Here is a 22,964-nt window from a genome sequence, read left to right as displayed (position 1 = left end):
ATATAAATTCATTTTTTGTAATTTGACCACTACAAATTTATTTGAAATATAGTTATCTTGTTTCCCAGAACTAAAAGTCTCTTCAACTCTTGGAGTCACTTTTTAATTGTTGAATAGGAAATGCCCAAAATATCTTTTTCTTTTTTATTCTTTTTATACTATACTTCAAGAATGTCAATGATGTGTATGTTTTACTTGCATTTTCAAATATAGCCAACTCAAACATTGACTGAGATTAAAAGAAGTTTCATGGAATCAATGACAATCAGGAATTATTCAGATGGGGGTGTATGCCCATACAACCAAGTACGAATTTCTTACAGCATGTAACTTGGGGAGGGAGAACGTATGGAATCTAGCTTAAGACTGCTGAATCCTGATGTACATATTTAAAAAGCCATTAATTTAAATAAATATTTTAATGAATAAGTGGGGTTAAATATTTATTTAATACATCACATTTCCTGAGTGTACAAGGAAATACCAAAGTGAAGAAATTGTACTATTTTTCTAGAAACAGATTTCCAAGAAGAGTACAGGGTCCTGAGTTCTGGTTCTGGTTCTGTTTTCAAGCATATAGGCCTGAAAATGATATTAGTTCTTGATGTTTTCATCATCCCTCACTTATAAAGTGGGAATAATGATGGCATTCTCTATATTGTCATATATATCAATACTATATCAATACCATATATCAATACTATTCAGTATTGATAGGTAATACTGATATTTGAGAATTGAGTTAGATCGTGTAAGTATAACACACTTGATAAACAGAAAACATTTTACTAATATAGGGACTTTTAAAATTAATTAAACAGTTAAAAACGTGAGAAAGTGAATGGAAATCTAAATTGTGACATGCTCATGCAGTGGAGCTCAGTAGCGACAACAATGATGTACTGAAACATACAAAAAAATGTATTCACACCAAAAAATTAACAAATAAACTTCTTCAATTTGAAATTGTTTTACTGGACATGACAAAACTCAAATTCTTATTTTGTTTAATCTGGGCAGTTTAGTAGATTAGACATTGCAAGGAGATCCTAGAAATTTTACTGCTCCTCTTCCTTTGATCATCCTTTATTCACAGATTCATTCATCCATTCCTTCACCAGTTTTTTCATTCATCAACCCAGGTACTTGCCAACTCATTGATCAATCCTTCGTTTCCCACTCATTACATACATGCAATGTATTATCTGTATATCCGTACAACTGCATATCTATGCACTTACCAATCTGTCTATCTATCCTCTATTCATCCATTCATCCTCCTAACTCAGCATCTACCCAGTCACCCAACATTATTAAAACGGACTGTAACTTAGGCATTAAGCGCTATTAGACAACTAAGGAGTAAGAAAAAATTGCATTAAGCTTATCTCAGGCAAGAGAGGAGATGAAGCTTAATTTCCTTCAGTTAATGAACTTTTTAAAGTTGCAAATGACTTTCAAATAATTTTTTCGATATTCATCTCTTCATCTCTGTTTACTTTCATCATGAATTTTCAGAGCAATGTAGCCACACAGAAAAAAATTACATGTGAAATTTGAGAAAAATATGTAGCTACTCAGGCTCCAACACAACACTTCTGTTGCAGAACATCCATCAATTTAGCCTGAGTATCAGATGTTCTGATATCTTTACAAGGATTTTGGCGCGTAGCCCAGCACTGAGGACCACAGGCTTCAGAGAAATCCTACAATGTAGCTTTCACTCAATATTATGTTTTCATGGCACGCCTCAAGAGAACAAAGATATATATATTTTAACCAGACATCATACAATATAAATCTCACATTGTGCAAAGATAGGCAACAAACCAATATAAACCAACATATTCAAAGCGTGTGTAGTTATAGTTGTTAAAAACACCACATATGTTAATGAAAGGAGAAACAGTACATTTTATAACAAACTTATGTTTATTAAGAAAAAATAAAATACAGTTTTCTTTATACTTCATTCACCTTACAGCTTTATAAGAAACTCCTTCATTTTCCAGGAGGAAATAATACTGAAGATATATTTCTGGATTCCTGGATTCTCTCGACTGCTCATTAAGGGAGGAGGGGATTTTTGTGAGTGATGGGTTGTGAGTTTAAAATCCGTTGACCCTTTTTTCTCTACTCAGCAGAGTTAAGTTAAAGTCATCTGTTGCGGGCTTCCCTGGTGGCGCAGTGGTTGAGAATCTGCCTGCCAATGCAGGGGACACGGATTCGAGCCCTGGTCTGGGAAGATCCCACATGCCGCGGAGCAACTAGGCCCGTGAGCCACAACTACTGAGCCTGCGCGTCTGGAGCCTGTGCTCCACAACAAGAGAGGCCGCGATAGTGAGAGACCCGCGCACCGCGATGAAGAGTGGCCCCCGCTTGCCGCAACTAGAGAAAGCCCTCGCACAGAAACAAAGACCCAACACAGCCAAAAATTAAATAAATAAATAAATAAATAATTAATTAATTAATTAATTAATTAATTTAAAAAAATCATCTGTTGCTTGGTGACTTCTCTTTATTCCTTCTTTTGGAACTCTCCCCTGTGTAATAAACATTCTCCCCTGCCTAATCTCTGTATGATAAGCAGAGCTGATTTATAGCTTAAAGCTTTCTTTACAGAAGCATTTCTGGAACCCATCTCTCTGTTTTGCTTTCAAGATTTTATGAAAATTAGTCTATAATTTGCTTTTTAGCTAGTCTAGAACCTGTCTTTCAAAACCATTTCTTATATGCAAATATGTATTTAGGATGCAAAGATAATAAAGGGAGAAATAAATGTCATATAACACTTTTATGGACTAATACATTCTCCTGATAAGTCTGGAAAGATAGTTAAGGGGAATGTTTTGTGGAGAGCTTTGTATACCTGGTAAAAAGACTGGACATAATCCTATAAGGTTTGAAGAGATAAGAGGGATTTGAGAGAGGAGGAAATGGGCACAGTTGCATTTTGGACAGACAACTATTTAAGCTACAGTATAGGAGACCAGATGGAAAAGACTGAGGCCGGGGGGACCCGTGTGGTAGGCTCCGACAATGATTTGGAGTGGGTGATAAAGTCTGGAAAAGAACAGTGGCTGTGGAAATGTAGAAGAATATTTAGAATGAAATATCTATTTTTAACTTCATATCATCATAAATAAATGGCCAATTATTATTGAAATATCTCTTACCTCTCCTGCTTCTGATTTCCAGAATTAGACAAGTAAGATCATCTACTTCACTGTTTTTGGTTTTCCTATTATTAAAACAGCAGGAATCAAGACAGTATGGTATTGGCACAAAAACAGAAACATAGATCAATGGAACAGGATACAAAGCCCAGAGATAAACCCACACACATATGGTCACCTTATCTTTGATAAAGGAGGCAAGCATATACAGTGGAGAAAAGACAGCCTCTTCAATAAGTGGTGCTGGGAAAACTGGACAGGTACATGTAAAAGTATGAAATTAGAACACTCCCTAACACCATACACAAAAATAAACTCAAAATGGATTAAAGACCTAAATGTAAGGCCAGACACTATCAAACTCTTAGAGGAAAACATAGGCAGAACACTCTATGACATAAATCACAGCAAGATCCTTTTTGACCCACCTCCTAGAGACATGGAAATAAAAACAAAAATAAACAAATCGGACCTAATGAAACTTAAAAGCTTTTGCACAGCAAAGGAGACCGTAAACAAGATAAAAGAAAACCCTCAGAATGGGAGAAAATATTTGCAAATGAAGCAACTGACAAAGGATTAATCTCTAAAATATACAAGCAGTTCATGCTGCTCAATAACAATAAAACAAACAAACCAATCCAAAAATGGGCAGAAGAGCTAAATAGACATTTCTCCAAAGAAGATATACAGATTGCCAACAAACACATGAAAGAATGCTCAACATCATTAATCATTAGAGAAATGCAAATCAAAACTACAATGAGATATCATCTCACACCGGTTAGAATGGCCATCATCAAAAAATCTACAAACAACAAACGTTGGAGAGAGTATGGAGAAAAGGGAACCCTCTTGCACTGTTGGTGGGAATGTAAATTGATACAGCCACTTTGGAGAACAGTATGGAGGTTCCTTAAAAAACAAAATATAGAACTACCATATGACCCAGCAATCCCACTACTGGGCATATACCCTGAGAAAACCATAATTCAAAAACAGTCATGTACCACAATGTTCATTGCAGCTCTATTTACAATAGCCAGGACATAGAAGCAACCTAAATGTCTATCATCAGATGAATGGATAAAGAAGATGTGGCACATATATACAATGGAATATTACTCAGCCATAAAAAGAAACGAAATGGAGTTATTTGTAGTGAGGTGGATGGAGTTAGAGTCTGTCATACAGAGTGAAGTAAGTCAGAAAGAGAAAAACAAATACAGTATGCTAACACATATATATGGAATCTAAGGGGAAAAAAAAAAAAAAAGGTCATGAAGAACCTAGTGGCAAGACGGGAATAAAGACACAGACCTACTAGAGAATGGACTTGAGGATATGGGGAGGGGGAAGGGTAAGCTGTGACAAAGTGAGAGAGTGGCATGGACATATATACACTACCAAATGTAAAATAGATAGCTAGTGGGAAGCAACCGAATAGCACAAGGAGATCAGCTCTGTGCTTTGTGACCACCTAGAGGGGTGGGATAGGGAGGGTGGGAGGGAGGGAGATGCAAGGGGGAAGAGATATGGGAACATATGTATATGTATAACTGATTCACTTTGTTATAAAGCAGAAACTAACACAGCATTGTAAAGCAATTATACTCCAATAAAGATGTTAAAAAAAAAAAAAACAGCAGGGAGAAAAATGTGGAGGGGATGCATTTTGACATCTGAATATGTTGCTTAACCTCTAAAACTGGCAAATAGGAGTCTCTTCTGAGTAATACACTTCTTGCCAGTAGCATCTGGCAGTTCATTCTGAAATATGTTTTCCAGGTTGCAAAGGACTTAGGATTTCACTGCAGAGATTTCAAGGGAAGAACTCTGCCCTTGCTGCTTTCAATGTCATTGTCCCTGAATCAGAACTTTGCATAGGTGCAGTTTATGGACACAAACGTCTCATTTAAGATGTTCCATCCATGTTAAATTTCAGTTAAACTCTAAAAACTATTACTACTAATGAGGAGTAAAAGTTAAGGTACCAAGGCCTGGCATACAACACCCCCCAATATATTTCAACTTCTGCCAGGTCATCACTGATATCTTTTGCTATTTGTTATACCCAAGCTCTCCACGTTCTCTCATATCTGTATGCATTTGTTCATGCCATTGCCTCTGCCCCAATTCCCCCTCCCCAATTCCAACATTTTGCTGACTCCTTCTCTTTATAAATTCACTTCAAAGTTTAATTTCTTTTCGAAATATTTCTTATACACCCCAACCATTTCAACCCCCTTACACTATCCCCATACGCTGTGCAGTTTTCCAACTCTGTACTTTTTCTGTTTATTTTGAGACTCTTACAAATTTTAATGCATATGTGGTCAACAAATCAGCATATCAAGTTTGCTTAAGAGAGACTCAAAAAGAAACAAGAATATTACAGCAAAAACTCTTTATGTATACAATCGAAATTAGAGCACTTACATCTGTCATCCCCGGAAAAATATGTTATAAGCAGTTGATAAAAAATGTAATCTTTCAGGTCTCTTTTTCAGACAGCAGTCAGCAACAATTGTTAATAAACTGCATTTAGTTCTTATTCTCAATATCCATTTCTTTTCTCTAATAAACAGACTTATGTAAAACCTTTATTTGGAAAACATATTCTAGTGATAAACTTGTTCAGAAAAGCTATAATTGCTTTTTGATACATACTAGAGAATATGAGCTGAATCTTCTCTTGAATGGGCTTAAGGAACTCTTGCTTCTATAATGTTTAAATAAACAAAACAAATGTTTTACCCCAGGTGAAATGAATGACTTGCTGCCCACTGACTTACAAGGCAGCTATGTAGCTACAGGAAAAAATTGGCCTGGAATACAGTTCCACATAACACAAAGATTGGACAGTACAAGGTTCTGAGTTAAGAAATTGCAACACATTTCTTGAAAGAGGAAAAAAGAATAGTTTTAAAGTCTGATAAAGTAGTCTGAAAATTCCTTGAGAAATACAACATTTTGAAAAGTAGAGAGCAGTCCATTGGTAATGGAGAAAGAACGTGAATTTCAAATATATAGCTTAATAGATGGTCTTGCTTATGAGTAGTAAAATAATGTTTAAATGCATATACCCATATCCTCTCATTGAACTTGTCAAATAACATTGAACAACATATATTAATCATACCCTTTTCAGATAGGGAAAGTGATACCCAACCAGTGTTAGAGACTTTACTGTCTCATTTTGCAAATAATCAAAAGAATTAAAGTAAAACCCAGATCACCTGAATTCAAACAACACATCATGTTACCTTTCCCCCAAATGGCAAGAATTGACAAAATATTTGGAAGAAAATAATACATATATATAATAAATTCTAAATAGGTTAGTTGAGAAGACTTTTTTTTTAAATTGTAAAGAAATTTTTCTCAAAGTTATTTTTTTCTGTCACTTTTAGCATGTAGCACAGTTCTGGTCTTTAGTGGCATTTCTTTACTGTGGTATATTGGTTGCCTGATTGAATGCAGGAAGCTCTGATATCACAAAAATGTTTAACAGTATATACAAAGAGAATTTTTTACATATCCAAAATATATCCATGACTACACCTATTTTCATGCTTCAGTAAATGTTCGTACATTGAAATGTTGACATGTGGTGGAAAATGTAGGATATATACAAATTGTGAACTGAGTTAGAGAAGAGACTATTCAATGCAGAAGAAAAAGGTAAAGACATTGGTGGTTGTAGTTTCAGACTGGCTTTGCCTTTTAACTGTGGCTTAAGTGCAGGAATTTAGGATATTAACATGACCTTAGCAACCTCCTTAAACACTAAATACTTGAATACCAAACTGTTCTCTCCCTTCTTCCCATCTGCCTTTACCTCTTCATTAGCAATGAAGTGATTTCTCATTTCTGCTGAAAACACATATTCCTGGGAATGGAAACTAAGTGCATATAGTCCTTCCTAAGGGATCTGAGAAACTGAACTGAGGGAACAGAGGTGGTAGATAGAGAGAGAATGGAAAGCAAAACACAGAACAAGCAGAAAGAAAGAAGACAAGGAGGAGCAGGAGGATGAGAAGGAAAAGAAGATGACGACTACAGGGGAAAGACATGCTTACTTTATTTATAGATGTGAGCCTATGTTCTTGGTGGGTATCTAGAACATCAGTTTTTGCCAGGAAAGAGAGGAGGATTTTCCAACAGACAGGACTAGGTAAGGAGAGAATAGTTTGATTATGGTGTACTGTCTACAATCACTGACATTTAAAATAATAGTGAAGTTAATCCTTTTAATATTCTGCCTTGGCAAATTACAAAATTAAATTTTATTTTCTATGAATTATTAGTTTAGGTTCATTGATTTAGATTTTATCACTGTAATTTTACCTCCTACACTAGTGCCTGATGTTTAGAAGACAGTGTGAACCATAATTAGTTGAATTGATGAATTAAATTTACCACTAAATTCCTTAAGCATGAAAGAAGAGCCCCCATTCTCAAAGAATATTAAACTTTAAATCCACACTTTAAATAAACAAATAAGTATGTAGAATGAATGATTCATAATAAACACATTGCTATGCAATTCTACATTAGGCAGCGCTAATATATGATGCACCTAGGCATTAATAAACAAAATGCAGATATAATATATGCACCTAGATTTTATGAAATAAACACATAAGTCTAAAATGTTCAGGGAAAGCTAGATTTTTTTTTCTAAGTGTCGTGTTAGGTGAAATGCTCTCACTGAAAAGATTGGAAGAAGTATAAAAAGTTTCATTTTTATGAATGTGATAATAATAATCAATAAATTAATGGAACATAATTTTACATTACAAACTTAACTCTGTTTTTTTTTTTAAACATCTTTATTGAAGTATAATTGCTTTACAATGGTGTGTTAGTCTCTGCTTTATAACAAAGTGAATCAGTTATACATATACATATGTTCCCATATCTCTTCCCTCTTGCATCTCCCTCCCTTCCTCTCTCCCACCCTCCCTATCCCACCCCTCTAGGTGGTCACAAAGCACAGAGCTGATCTCCCTGTGCTATGCGGCTGCTTCCCACTAGCTATCTATTTTACATTTGGTAGTGTATATATGTCCATGACACTCTCTCACCCTGTCACATCTCACCCCTCCCCCTCCCCATATCCTCAAGTCCATTCTCTAGTAGGTCTGTGTCTTTATTCCCGTCTTGCCACTAGGTTCTTCATGGCCTTTTTTTTTTTTTTTCCTTAGATTCCATATATATGTGTTAGCATATGGTATTTGTTTTTCTCTTTCTGACTTACTTCACTCTGTATGACAGACTCTAACTCCATTCACCTCATTACAAATACCTCCATTTCATTTCTTTTTATGGCTGAGTAATATTCCATTGTATATATGTGCCACATCTTCTTTATCCATTCATCTGTCGATGGACATTTAGGTTGCTTCCATGTCCTGGCTATTGTAAATAGAGCTGCAATGAACATTTTGGTACATGACTCTTTTTGAACTATGGTTTTCTCAGGGTATATGCCCAGTAGTGGGATTGCTGGGTCGTATGGTAGTTTAACTCTGTTTTGTACTGTTTTACATCTCACACCTGAAGGTCTTATCTGTGAACAAAGCTTAAAGTCTTGGTATTAAAATTTTTTAAATTTGAAATATTTTGTTAGTTTTCAATAATCTATTGTTTTCCTCAAACAAAATTGGTGTCATCCAAACATAAGTGAGTTGAGTTTCTATTTTTTAGCCTTAACTGGATAAAAGCAATATTTGTGCCATTCTATAATGAACAAATAACTTGTGCATTCATTAATTCACTCAGGTAGTCACTGGGACTTCACTAGAGCCATGCATTGTGTTTGGACAAGGTGTAGAAATATAAATATGGGGGCTGTCAGCACTTACAGATCCTACATGCTGTGATAATGTGTAGCACTTACCTGGGATAAATGATTAAAGCTATATATACGTATAATATGTGTATAATTAAAAACCATGAATTGGATCTATAGTTATTGCCCGGTACTGCATTGTCATATGAGAAAATCAAGTAATAGACAAACATATGGGATATAACTCCATTTTTGAAAAAAACTAACCTTGCAAAGTGTATATGCACATATTCAACTATATGAAATTTCATAAAAAATGAGGAAAAGCATATACTAGCTTGTTAAAAGTCAGAGTATAATATTTCATGAACGTGTGGAAAATAAAACTCTATCTGTAATTATAATTAAATTTAGGTATATAAAGATTGAACAAGCATATATTCAAGGACTAGAGGCAAAATATGCAAATAAAAAAATTTACTCAATCGGCTTATGCAATTCTTGGTAATCTTCACAGATTTATTGTTATTTATGTAGTTTATGTTATTTATAGATTTGTGTCATTTTAATAGATTTTAACATATCAATATCATTACAAATAATCTATATATCTATATATTTCAATATAGATTTCAAACTTAAGTTCAAATACTAAAACAAGATTAAAGATAAAGCTACAGAAGTCAAAACATATGGTACTGGAACAGGATAGAAAGATCAATGGAACAGGATCAATGGAACAGGATAGAAAGTCCAGAGATAAACCCACACACCTATGGTCACCTAATCTAGGACAAAAGAGGCAAGAATATACAATGGAGAAAAGACAGTCTCTTCAATAAGTGGTGCTGGAAAAACTGGACAGCTACATATAAAAGGATGAAATTAGAACACTCCCTAACACCATGCACAAAAATAAACTAAAAATGGACTGAAGACCTAAATGTATGGCCAGATACTATAAAACTCTTAGAGGAAAACATAGGCCAAACACTCTGACATAAATCGCAGCAAGATCTTTTTCAATCCACGTCCTAGAGCAATGAAAATAAAAACAAAAATAAACAAATGGGACCTAATTAAACGTAAAAGCTTTTGCACAGCAAAGGAAACCATAAACGAAATGAAAAAAACAACCCTCAGAATGGGAGAAAATGTTTGCAAATGAAGAAACCGACAAGGGATTAATCTCCAAAATAAACAAATAGCTCATGCAGCTCAATATCAAAAAAACAAGCAACCCGATCAAAAAAATGGGAGGAAGATCTAAATGGACATTTCTCTGAAGACATACAGACAGCCAAGAGGCACATGAAAAGATGCTCAATATCACTAATTATTAAAGAAATGCAAATCAAAACTACAATAAGGTATCACCCCCCACTGGTCAGAATGGCCATCATCAAAAAATCTACAAACAATAAATGCTGGAGACGATGTGGAGAAAAGGGAACCCTATTACACTGTTGATGGGAATGTAAATTTGTGCAGCCACTATGCAGAACATTATGGGAGATTCCTTAAAAAACTAAAAATAGAACTACCATATGATCCAGCAATCCCACTCCTGGGCATATATCCAGAGAAAACCATGATTCAAAAAGACACATGCACCCCAATGTTCATTGCAGCACTGTTTACAATAGCCAGGACATGGAAGCAACCTAAACGCCCATTGATGGATGAATGGATAATGAAGATATAGTACATATATACAATGGAATATTACTCAGCCATAAAAAATGAAATAATGCCACTTGCAGGGACATAGATGGACCTAGAGATTGTCATACTGAATGAAGTAAGTCAGACAAAGACAAATATCATGTGATGAAGCTTATATGTAGAATCTAAAAGAAAACGGTACAAATGAACTTATTTACAGAACAGAAATAGAGTCACAGATGTAGAAAACAAACATGTTACCAAGGGGGAAAGTGGGGGGGAGGGGTAAATTGGGAGATTGGGATTGGCATATATACACTACTATATATAAAATAGATAACTAATAAGGACCTACTGTATAGCACCAGGAACTCTATTTAATACTCTGTAATGACCTGTATGGGAACAGAATCTAAAAAAAGAGTGGCTATATGTATATGTATAGTATAACTGATTCACTTTGCTGTACAGCAGAAACTAATACAACATTGTAAATCAACTATACTCCAATAAAAATTAATTTAAAAAACAATACATTTTATCAATGTAAAATGGTATTAAAGATGCTGCTGGTAACACATAAAAAGAAGTACAAAATATGAAATGGTTGAGACTAGAATGGGTACTTTTCTGATTTTCGCTATTTACATTTAGGACCTGCTCCCTCATCTAAACTGAAAGTTGAATCTATGTCAGATTTTTCCCTGGGTTCCCAGTGACAGAAAGCATGCCCTCCTCATAGCTCGTGTTCGGCCAGTACTTGTCACTGAAGATGATTCCAACACTAAGAAGCGTCCCGGAATTCAGGGCGTTGGGGTGACAGAGTTTGTTTTATTACCTCACTTAACAACAACTAAAAATCATAAATATTTTGAAAAACACCTCAAATCTCTACTAGGTTTGTCTTCATAGAACTTCTTGAGAACATAAAAAATTCCCATAAAATACTGTGCAATGTTATTAGGACAGTAATTCCTCTGATATCTCGGGCACTCTTGAAAACCCACAGTGGATTTTAAAAATCTACTGCAATGTGCTGTCTCAGGATATTGTATCATTTAGGGGCAAATTAAATGGCCCTATTATGGTGGTTCACATTGCTCTCCTTTTCACTAGACCAGCAGCCCTTTAATTTATTTCCTTCATTTTATTATTTTTTTAATTCTTAGGGTTACCCTCAGTGAATAGGACAAATTGAATTGTGCTTGTTGAATGAATGAACTAAAAATACAATGGAGGGGTTGTAAACTCAGTCTGAGACCTTATATCTAAAATGTCAAATATAGTCTCAAATATTCACACCTCTGGCTACTCAGGATGGAATATAGTAGATTGTCTTCTTAATTCAGATGTATTCAAAATAATACCATTAAACAGAAGTATTGGAGGATTTTTCTCTTAATATAACATTTTAGAGATAGAAATATTAACAAAAAGTTCTACATGTGTCCATATACTGAATATATTTTTAATCTTCTTGACATTCAGATCTCAATTATGAAAGTGAATTAACATCCTAGACTCTAATGATAGTATTTTTGCTCTTCTTTAAGTGTATCCAATGTATATAATATATACAAACATTTGTACAAAGGTATTTATCTACATGTACAATTTTGTCATATAGAATATAATAATTTTTATTTATTATTTATAATAATTTTTATTTATTTTAGATAAAAGAATTAAAGGCATACTACTGCCTTTAATTGGCTCATATTTAGATATTTAGGTATTTGAGCCATCTTCTCAGTTGATGCCAGGGCCTAAGGAGTTTTCAGTTTCTCATTATGCTTAATTTGTGTATAAGGTCCCTTGTGACCCAATTCTGATGTGCTCTCAGGGCTCAATATCTACTTATTACAAAATTCTCACTCATAAATCAAAGTTACAAGATTGATTGAATTAACTGTTTACTACCCACCACTAAGCAACTACTTAGTTTACAATGATTTCGTCATCTTAACAAGCAAAGTAATACAACTAGTCTGTGTATATCTTCCATAAGTACCATATGGGACAATGATTTCTATCCAATTATTTGTATAAAATTCATATGGAATCATACTTTCCAAAATACAAGTCATCTAAATAGTTGGCTCTTATAGATGACACATCAATTACCTCTCTATTAAGTTTGTATGTTTCATCTCTTTGTCCTGTTTATTATTATATTGTAGAAATATGTTTTGATGAGTACACATTGTTATTATCACAGCTATGTCCCAATATAATTTTAGGATGTTCTGATTCCCTAACACATCCTTAGGATCATAGTTATGTGTAGTTATCCCACTTTTTAATTTATAATTAGCAGTGTTTTTAGAATTGACAATTTTTTAATGTCTGGAGGGGATCTTGAGTACTAATGTAGTCCAATCATCTTTATTTAACTAAAATGTAACGATTCAAATAGAAAAAAAGTCTTTCAGTTGTAACAAAGATAAATTAACTATTTTCTCGTTTGTTCTGTTAGATTCCAAGGTGATTAGGCAGCCTAATGAGGATTTCAGTAACATATATGTATATACATATTTTCTCATATATCTTTTAATAACAGTAAATGAAGGAAAATTTAACAGTATATATATAGTATTTTGGCCAATGCACCTGCATTGGCCTAAGGAAGACTCTGAAGCCTAGACATGACTATCTAAATAGCAACCTAGAAATAGGCAATTATTATGAAGCCCTCTGGCAGTCAGTAATTCTAGGTAACTGTGTAAAGCTATATATTTCCATCATACTAAATTTCATACTCAAAGATTAAGAGTTAGAACAAAGATTCTCAAACCTTAGAGTATAACATCAGAGTCACCTGGAAGACTATGAAAATACAGCTTTCTTTGCAAAGCCCCAGCATTTCTGATTCACTAATGCTCGATGAGGCCAGAAATTTTGCATTTTTAACGAGTTCTAAGATGATGATGAAGCTGCTGGTCCTAGGACCGCACTTTGAGAAAAATTGAGTTAGAGATGTTCACTCCCTTGAAAGATATTCAGAACTGGGCATAATTAACTGCAACCACAGCTGATCCCAATGTACCTGAAAGTTACACGTGATAAGGGGGTGGGGGAAGATCTTGTTATCTCCTACTTTGACTTTCTTAATCCAAATCACTTCAGAGGCACGGATGGCACAGGTAAATGAAGTGGGAGTACTGACAAACTATTTGCTGATATAATTTTTTTCCCCGGATGATATATGAACATGTTTTATAATTTCAGGAACAATCATAGTTTGGTAGTGCATAGGCATTGAGAAAGTAGTCTGTATATTTTGCTAACATACATGAATCATATTCAACTTAATTTATAGAGTGGTTTTCAATTGTATCAGAGTCAACTTCCTCTTTTCACAAAATTTAACATTCATTCATGAGTGTTAGAAGAAGATATTCATGGGCAATATAATTTGCCCACAACATAATGTAAACAATTTAAATAATGCCCTCATTTTAAAATTGATATAAATGGAAACTTATTTATAACAAATCAAGATATATTTTAATACATAAATTTTTAAGCATGAGGTTTTTTTTAAATTTTTAAATTTTATTTTATTTATTTTTTTATACAGCAGGCTCTTATTAGTCATCCATTTTATACACATCAGCGTATACATGTCAATCCCAATCGCCCAATTCAGCACACCACCACACCTGCCACCCAGCCGCTTTCCCCCTTTGGTGTCCATATGTTTGTTCTCTACATCTGTGTCTCAATTTCTGCCCTGCAAACCAGTTCATCTGTACCATTTTTCTAGGTTCCACATATATGCGTTAATATACAATATTTGTTTTTCTCTTTCTGACTTACTTCACTCTGTATGACAGACTCTAGATCCATCCACGTCTCTACAAATGACCCAATTTCGTTCCTTTTTATGGCTGAGTAGTATTCCATTGTATATATGAACCACATCTTCTTTATCCATTCGTCTGTCGATGGGCATTTAGGTTGCTTCCATGACCTGGCTATTGTAAAGAGTGCTGCATTGAACACTGCGGTGCACGTGTCTTTTTGAATTATGGTTTTCTCTGGGTATATGCCCAGTAGTGGGATTGCTGGGTCATATGGTCATTCTATTTTTAGTTTTTTAAGGAACCTCCATACTGTTCTCCATAGTGGCTGTATCAAGTTACATTCCCACCAACAGTGCAAGAGGGTTCCCTTTTCTCCACACCCTCTCCAGCATTTGTTGTTTGTAGATTTTCTGATGATGCCCATTCTAACTGGTGTGAGGTGATACCTCATTGCAGTTTTGATTTGCATTTCTCTAATAATTAGTGATGTTGAGCAGCTTTTTATGTGCCTCTTGCCCATCTGTATGTCTTCCTTGGTGAAATGTCTATTTAGGTCTTCAGCCCAGTTTTGGATTGGGTTGTTTGGTTTTTTAATATTGAACTGCATGAGCTGTTTATATATTTTGGAGATTAATCCTTTGTCTATTGATTCATTTACAAATATTTTCTCCCATTCTGAGGGTGGTCTTTTCATCTTGTTTATGGTTTCCTTTGCTGTGCAAAAGCTTTTAAGTTTCATTAGGTCCCATTTGTTTATTTTTGTTTTTATTTCCATTACTCTAGGAGGTGGATCAAAAAAGATCTTTAAGCATGATGAGTTCTAGAACCTAGTGAAGTGAAGTGACTACAGGCTTGTACCTATACATAAAATACAGTAGTCATAAATTCAACAACTTTTAAGGAAAACTGTTATAAGAGTACTGTACTAAAAAAAAAAAAAAGAGTACTGTATTGACAACTCACATCTCACAAGCAGCACTAGTATTAGTGACATTATTTTATGAAATTTGAACAGTCCATGATAAAGTTCTGAATGAGACAAATATTATTTTCCTTAGTTTGTTTTATAGCTGAACATATTTATTTATTGTAAATTAAACTACTCATGAAATTTACTATGTATTAGACCCTTATGAAAAACTTTATTATTCTATAGAAACAGTTATATAGTTATAGTTTAGTTTCTGGTAATCAGATGACTCTGTGTCTGTGTGTGTGTGTGTTTCATCTAAATAATGATCTGGTAAGGATTTTAAAGTCACGTTGAATGTGGGACAATACATCTTTGTTTAGTATGGTCCTGGGCACTGTAGGATGACTCATGTCATCTTTCTTCCTAATCATAAACTACAGTGCAGCATTCCCCCCACAATTCCTACAGCACCTTTTGTGGGTGGCACCACCAATGTTCACAACAATAGTTTCTAGATGGATTTCTCAGTGTATAATCCATTTTCACTACCGGCAATTTAAAGTAATTGTAGCCAGTTATAAAATATTTGCTCCAAACAACACACAGTATTATCTGGAATGCCTTTCACACTTGCCCTGTAGAATCTCTCGCCATCTTTTGATAAACCTACTCAGTTTTAAAGAGTTAACTGAGGCAACACTTTCTCTAGGAATAGTTTCCTAACACTCTAATCCAGACCCTGTATCCTTCCTCTAGACTACAAGAAATTTTTCTCTGCTCTTTTCCTTACCATGTAGTAATATTTTTTTATAACTTAGTCATTCAATATTTTCATAAATTGTACTCCGTTTAAAGTTATTACAAGATATGGCCATATTTCTCCATACTGTACAATATATCCTTGTTGCTTATTTTATACATAGTAGTTTGTATCTCTTAATCCCATACTCCTATCTTGCTTCTCCCCCTTTCCCTGTACCCACTGGTAACCACTAGTTTGTTCTCTATATCTGTGAGTCTTTTTTTTATATATATACTTCTGTTTGTTTTATTTTTTAGACTCCACATATAAGTGATAACATAGAGTATTTGTCATTCTCTGACTTATTTCACTAAGCATAATACCTTCTAGGTCCATTCCCCTTGTTGCAAATGGCAGAGTTTTATTCTTTTTAATGGCTGAGTGATATTCCATTGTATATAAATACTATATCTTCTTTATCCATTCATCTGTTGGTGGACACTTAGGTTGCTTCCATATCTTGGCTATTTAAATAATGCTGCTATGAACATTGGGATGCATGTATCTTTTTGACTTAGTGGTTTTGGTTTTTTTAAATATATATCCAGGAGTGGAATTGCTGGATCATATGGTAGTTCTATTTTTAGTTTTCTGAGGAACTCCCATATTGTTTTCCACAGTGGCTGCACCAATTTACAACCCCACCAACTGTGTACAAGCGTTCCCTTTTTTCCACATCCTTGCCAACATTTGTTATTTGCAGTCTCTTTGGTGATAGCCATTCTGACATGTGTGAGGTAATCTCTCATTGCGGTTTTGATTTTCACTTATCTGATGCTTATCAATGTTGAGAGTGCCTATTGGCTACCTGTATGTCTTCTTTGGAAAAATATTTATTCAAGTCTTCTGCCCATTTTTAACGGGGTTGTTTGTTTGTTTTCGGTATTGAATTTTGTGAGCTGTTTGGATGACATTTTGATTAATATTTTGGATATTAACCCCTTATCAGTCATATGACTTGCAAACTTTTTCTGTCATTCAGTAGGTTGTTGTCTTTTTGTTTTCAGTGGTTTCCTTTGCTGAATAGAAGCTTTTAACTTTAATTAGGTCCCATTTGTTACCATACAGTATTGAAACAATCAGTTTAGAAATCTACCTCACCGACTTATAAAGCTTATCTGGATACGATAGGAGCATCTATCTCTAAAACATAACTAAATATCTGCCATACTGCAGGTGCTTGAAATTCAGTATTGCCTGCTATTGAGTTTTCAAAGAAAGTTCAGCTATTTCTCACTAGATTTTCCATTTAAATTAAAATGTTTCAATGAAATAGTCTTCATACATTTCCTTGTGGAAGATGTATGTTAATTTCCCAAATATATGAGCATCTGTGTATTTTCATGGGGAATACACAGTGCCTTTTCTAACACTGAGACACTTGAAATGGGGTTATTTCCTTTTCAAACGAAAACCAAAAAAATTATATTTTTTTCCCTTGGTGCTTAAAAGAAATAAAACAAAATGTTTCAAAATGGTTATAATCGAGATCTCCCGTTATTTTGTTCTACTGGGGAAAACACGCTGGGTATCAAACATGCTAGACTGACTTCCAAACTGGAATCCACTATGGAAAATGTAGTACTTCATAGTATTTCTCTCTAGATCTACTTTTTTTCTCCCTAAAAGAGCAAGCATCTTGGCAATAGAATCTATTTCTTCTGTCATTATTATATCCTATCTTTAGTATAGCGCTTTGCCCTACTGGGTTAAAAAAATGGAACTAAATATATGGGATGCCATTCACTACAAACATTATTTTTTGAAACATATATTCCTTTGTTCATTGAATATATGTTACACACTTCTATGTTCCAAGCACTGAGACTACAGAGATAAAGGTGAAAATTCCTCCTGCAGGAGGTCATGATCTAGGAGAAGAGGCTGACAGAAGAATCCCCAGCTCTGAGGGAGACAGGCATAGGATGGGATTGAGCATCAAACCAGTGGGTGCCTGAGCTGAAAGTTTGAGTATGGGAAGGCATCTGCTGGATAAGAAGAAATGGTGAAAAGAAAGATTGTGCAAAAGTCCCATGAAAAGCTTATTGTGGATATATGTGTGAAAGGAGCTGTGTCAGGAATGACTGAGATGTGACCTGAGGACCTCTATGTTCCCTGCCTGGGCTGAACTTTTGTTGTTGAACACTCTAAAATCAAACCGCCGAATAGTTGCTGAATTGCCAAAACCAAAGAATAATGCTGAGAACTGGACTTTTTCTGGACGAAAGAAAACATACCTTTCCCTAGTAAAGGATGAGATGTGCTCCACAACCCAATTGTACATGTAGAACAAATTTACCCTCCAATCCAAAGTTTTGGTAAACAACTTGTGTAAGCCTGCATGAACGTCTCTCTTTTTTCCCATCAAAACCCTTACCCATTTTCTCTGATGGGACACTATTCTGGGTTCCTCCAGAATCTGTGATCCCAAAATTGCAGTTCTAAGTCACCAAATAAACTGCCTTTTTGCCTCTTTATAGTTCATGGTTCTTTTGGTTGACATATGTGAGAGGCTGGTGAGAGCAATGAGTGATAAGACTGAAGAGGTAGCCTGGTCCATGAGCTACCTGACACCCTCTCTGCCAGATGAAGGCAAATCTTTGAAAGTATAATATTTAAGGGAAATCTGAACATCGTGTTTATTCTTTAGAAAGACTAGTACTCTGGATTCTGAATTAATTTATGTATCCAATATTGTCTTTTATGGAGGATTTGGTAGTTAATTTATGCATAGTGTTTATATCAATAGATAGAGAAAAAAATTTATTTTTTGCTCCCTTTGGGCCAGGTTGTAGTAGATTAATTACAAATATGCTCCCAATTCTTCCCTTCTGTATCTATACTCCTTTTAATAGACTTCACAAACCCTCCTAAGAAGAAGAGGAGTCAATTTCTCCATACCTCAAATCCGAGGTGGCCCTGTCACTTGATTTGGCCAGTAGGAAGCAGCATGAATAGCTGTGTGCTAGTTCCAAGTCTAGGGCTCAAGACTCTTGCACATTTCTACCCTTACTCATGGACTCCACACCCTTCCCTCCAGCACCATCATCAAATCATATGCTAATAAGTACCAGCTAGCATGCTGGAATGCTGGACAATGAGACCATATGGAAGAGAGTAAATTTATCCCAGCTAAAGACATTTGAAACGAGGTATCAATAGTTCTTCCACAACTTACAACTGACCACGTGCTCCTGAAGAAACCCAGCTGAGGTCAGATGAGTGTAGCACAGATGAAAAGACCTTTCAGCAGATAAATAGACGTATAAGCATATGAAAATGTTTCTTGTTATAAGACACTGAAATTTGGTAGATATAGAAGGCACACCATTAAGGCAATGGATAACTTGATGTGTAGGCACTCCTTGGTGTTTTACTATGTTACTTTATTTAATGCTATCTACCCTGCAAGGCAAATATTATTATAGTCTGCATTTTTTAGACTATAAATCTGAGGCTTATACAGTTAATTCTCTTTCCTCATTGGTACTCTAGCTCATTACTGCTAAAGCCCAGGATCTTCTCTGTCAACTGCATGGTCTTTTCAAATTCTTCTCTCTTGAGAAAAAAGAATGAAGTCAAGTATTTTGGTCTACAGTGTAACTCATGGAGAAATGAGTTGAATCGCAATGAACAAAACATATATCCATTGATTTCAACATTAATGAGTCTTTAGTCCAAGAAGACTACAGTTTTCACCAGATAATGCAGCCCCTTAGGCAGAAAATATTATTAATTATGCTTTAAAAAGCATCCTTGCCCCTAGAATAGAAACTATGAAAAATAAATATGATATGAGATCATTAAAAAGGAGTAGTAATTTCATCAGAATTACTGTTATGGGTATTCTCTCCTCAACTTACTCAATTAGAGAGCATAATGAGTGACCACTGTGATGGAAAACAGATCTCTCTCCTCTCAGTTTATGAGAAAAACAAATTAGTTTTAAAATGGTGTCAACATTATCATTCCTTTCTCTCAGACCCAGAATATAAAAGTATGCTATATATTTCCACATTCACAGAAAAAAAATTGTTAGCTGCTTAAGCCACATTAATGTCACCTGTTTAAATAATAATGTTATGTTCAACCACTGCTAATCAGTAAACATGATAAACCAAGGTCATCAGAGTTAACTTATTAGAGGAAATATATTTACACCTGGTTTATTATTTTTGCATTAATTGAAACTTGCCAAATATTTACTGCTGTGAACAATTACTTTTTTTGTGTGTGTGCTAATATAGTGCTTTTCTTTATTTATTAAAAGAGACATTCCTGCTTTTCTGCACTACCCAGAGAGGGGTCCATACAGCATTGCTCTGGGTTCATCTCATAAGTTAAAGGAAACCCGGATCCCTTGATGTCCTGCAAATAAAGGAGAAGGATGTCCTCAAATTCCTTGCAGCAGGAACCCACCTAGGTAGCATCAACCTTGACTACCAAACAGAACAGTATATCTACAAAATGAAAAGTGATGGTATTACCTCATACACCTAAAGAGGACCTGGGAGAAGCTTCTGCTGACGGCTCGTGCCATTGTTGCCATTGAAAACGGGGCAGATGTCAGTGTTGTATCCTCCAGGAATACTGGCTAGCAAGCTGTGCTGAAGTTTGCTGCTGCCACTGGACCCCTCGTATTGCGGCTGCTTCTCTCCTGGAACCTTCCCTAAGGAGATCTAGGTAGCCTTCTGGGAGCCACGACTTCCCTTGGTTACTGATCCAGGGCTGATCTCAGAGGTGTCTTATGTTAACCCACCTACCATCACCGTGTCACACAGACTCTCCTCTGCACTATGTGGACATTGCCATCCCCGAGCAACGATAAGGGAACTCACACGATAGTCTGCTGTGGTGGATGCGGCGGCGGGCCGTGCGGGGCGGGGGCGGGGGCGGGGGGAGACGCGGGAAGTTCTGCGCATGCGTGGCACTGTCTCCCATGAACACCCGGGGTCAGGGCAGCCTGATCTCTACTTCTACAGAGATGCTGAAGAGATTGAAAAGGAAGGGCAGGCGGTGGCTGGAAAAGGTGTGACCCAGGAGGAATTTCCAGGTGAATGGACTGCTCCAGCTCCCGAGAATTTACTGCTACTCGACCTGAGGTTGCAGACAGGTCTGCAGGTGCCCTCTGTGGCCATCCAGCAGTTCCCTAGTGAAGACTGCAGCGCTCAGCTCACTACCGGGGATTGGACTGCGGCTTCCACCGCTCAGGCCACTGAACAGGTAGGAACAGCCACTGAGTGGTCCTTAAGTTGTTCTTCCACAGAATCTTAAACAGAAAATGTAAATAAGATGGACAGAAAATATAGTTTCTTAAAAAAAATGACATTCCTGAATTAGATTCAGTAGGATATTTTGTGGGTATGTATGTATATATATATATGCATACTTACACACAGGCACACACACGTAGGAATGTATCTGTCCTCACACATATATGAATGTGTTTGGGTAATAGAGAAATGGAGAGACAGCTGTGGTTATATCTACCTTTTATTCACTCACACATTTACAACCAAAGGTACGCATCCCATTTATTGACCAATTAGATATGAACAAATGAATAACCACGATCACACATTTTCACCATGCTAAAAGTTTTCTTTTTAAAAAATGCATTTGACTAAGTTTTTCTTTTAGATTAACCTACGTTTTATTTCTAATTAAAGTATTATACTGGAGTTCAAAACAGCTGATACAACTTAACTGTTAAAAGTTTCAGAAGTAAAGTGATTTCTGTCATACTTGTGTTTTATTTTTTGATTTTTTGAAAACAGATTATGGGGGAATATGAAAACTCTCAATACTTTCCTTATTGTTTTAATCCAGGATATTAGACCTGATAATGGTTTTGCATATGGCATCAATTGTGGAGTCTTTAAGATGCAAGTGTTGTTTGCCTGATTTCATAAATATGACATTAATATAGAAATTCTTTGAAGATGGTAAAAGAGACTATATACATATGTTTGTTTCTCTGTGTGTAGTTCTTAGTGAATTCTTTGTTATTTTTCTCTATGATGTGATTTATCTTTTAAATCATAGCTATACAAAAGTTCACCTCATTTATAGTTTTATTTTGTGTTATTTCAATAACCATATTTTTTTTTCAAGTTTTGCGGCTGTTTTTATAGGACCTAGTGCTAATGTTTTTTCACTCTGAAAATGGTTCATGTTTATCAGCCTTTTATTTTAAATGTTATTATTTCATTTGTATCTTTGAGTTTCCTAAATATTATTTTGAAATCTTGTTCCCTGTCCTGTAAAATTGATTTTTCTTGCAATGCCTCTGTGGTCTGATTTAGACTTTATTTACTTTCTTAGAAATAGATTTCTTATATATCTTAGAATATGGGTTCAAAGACTTATTCTGTGGGGAAGTTTTCGTTTTCTGTTTGATCCTTTAACTTTGCTTCTCTTTTCTACTCTGCTCACCTATACCTGTTGAGCGGGATTGTGATTGCCTGTACCTGATTCCAATTTTCCCAGTCAGAATTCAGGTCTTACATGAGTTTTAGGGCTCTTTCTACAGGGAGATACTGTGAACATCAGACGTCCATTCACCAACAAGTTAGTAACTCATCTCAGCCAAAAGTTATATGCTGTGTATTTATCACAAGTGTGAGATGTTCCTAGGTACACTTCTTTTCTGTGTGTGTGGGCTTGGGGAGTTGGAGACTCCTTTTACAAGTAAAGAAATTCTAACCTTGTCCTCACTTCAACCTATGAGTTTAGCTCTAGTGCTAGCTTTTTTTGGCATATTTTTATCCCTATAGTTAATCAAAGCTGAATTGCAGGCTGCACC

General features: G+C 35.3%; 1 pseudogene; it reads left to right on the top strand.

The window, feature by feature from the left end:
- Positions 1-22,063, top strand: part of LOC132370192 (small ribosomal subunit protein uS2-like) — a 30,828-nt pseudogene extending 8,765 nt beyond the window's left edge.
- The last annotated feature ends 901 nt before the right edge of the window (positions 22,064-22,964 follow it).

The sequence above is a fragment of the Balaenoptera ricei genome, chromosome 8, assembly GCF_028023285.1.
Source record: "Balaenoptera ricei isolate mBalRic1 chromosome 8, mBalRic1.hap2, whole genome shotgun sequence".
Classification (NCBI taxonomy): Eukaryota; Metazoa; Chordata; class Mammalia; order Artiodactyla; family Balaenopteridae; genus Balaenoptera; species Balaenoptera ricei.
The sequence above is the reverse complement of the archived record's forward strand: the minus strand, read 5'-3'. Positions and strand labels throughout refer to the sequence as shown.